Here is a 1113-nt window from a genome sequence, read left to right as displayed (position 1 = left end):
GGTAAGGCCTTTCTGGTTTGCAGTCTCGCTGCTACTGAACTTACAGTTGCAGGCGGGTTTAGACGATTGAACACACGCGACCACTTGCCTGTTTTCCACTGTTTTAGTCCTCCTCTTGGGGTCCAGAAGTCTCTCGCTGACTCCTGTATCCTCTCAGGGGTGATGATAGGCAGATCCCACCAGCCAGAGATGCCTGGAGTCCTATCTCTCCAGACTCACGGTGCCCAGATGCAAGGAAGCTGTTACTCGGCTGCCATCTTGCTCCGCCTCTGTGGCACTCAACATTCTACACATGCCAAGCTAAACCAAATCATCCCATTACCCCACCTTCTCCTGTGTTCTCTATTGACTGACATCGCCTCCCTTGCAACTGCTTAAGCCAAAAATCTGGGAGTAATTCTTGATCCTTCTTCTCTTCCTTCCCACACCCAATCAAAAGGGGACAATGTATCATCATTCAAGTCTTAACCCTCCCGTGGACTCTAAATAAATCCCCCAAATGGTTTTTAGCCCTCAAACCATGACCTCTCTAGTCCATTCTCCACATAGTAGCCCCTGATTCATCTGAAACCTAAATTTACCATGTCTTTCTGCTGGTGAACACACTTGAATGATTGTGCATTTACTTTTTTTTTTCCACATGAAAAGTCTTTATTAATCCTCTTGTGAAAAACCTATACAATGGCTGCAGATAACGTCACTGTAGAGTCTTTACTCCTTCGCCTTTTTGCCAGCACCAACATTAGCCTTTGCAGTCCCCCTGACTTTCTTCATTCTCTTCTTGGATTCCTTTCGCTGCTTTCTTGACGTCTTTTTCTTCTCATACAGGCCATGCCTTGCAAGTCTCTGTTTGGGTTCATTTTTCTTTGCATAATCCAAAGAATCATAAATCATGTCAAAGCCCATTGTTTTCCCACCACCAAAGTGAGTTCTGAATCCAAATACGAAGATGACATCGTGTGTGGTCTTGTACATTTTGGCTAGTTTTTCTCTAATTTCTGTCTTTGGTACTGTTGCCTTCCCAAGGTGAAGGACATCAATGACCATTTGTTTCCTTTGAAGTAGTCAGTTAGTCATGAACTTCCTGGTCCGGAAAGTTGCTATGTTGTTCAT

At 44.5% G+C, this 1113-nt stretch overlaps 1 pseudogene; it reads right to left on the bottom strand.

Annotated features, from left to right (window-relative positions):
• Positions 1-711: 711 nt before the first annotated feature.
• Positions 712-1113, bottom strand: LOC128586480 (40S ribosomal protein S24-like; annotated as a pseudogene).

This window comes from Nycticebus coucang, chromosome 5, assembly GCF_027406575.1.
Source record: "Nycticebus coucang isolate mNycCou1 chromosome 5, mNycCou1.pri, whole genome shotgun sequence".
NCBI classification, from domain to species: domain Eukaryota; kingdom Metazoa; phylum Chordata; class Mammalia; order Primates; family Lorisidae; genus Nycticebus; species Nycticebus coucang.
The sequence above is the reverse complement of the archived record's forward strand: the minus strand, read 5'-3'. Positions and strand labels throughout refer to the sequence as shown.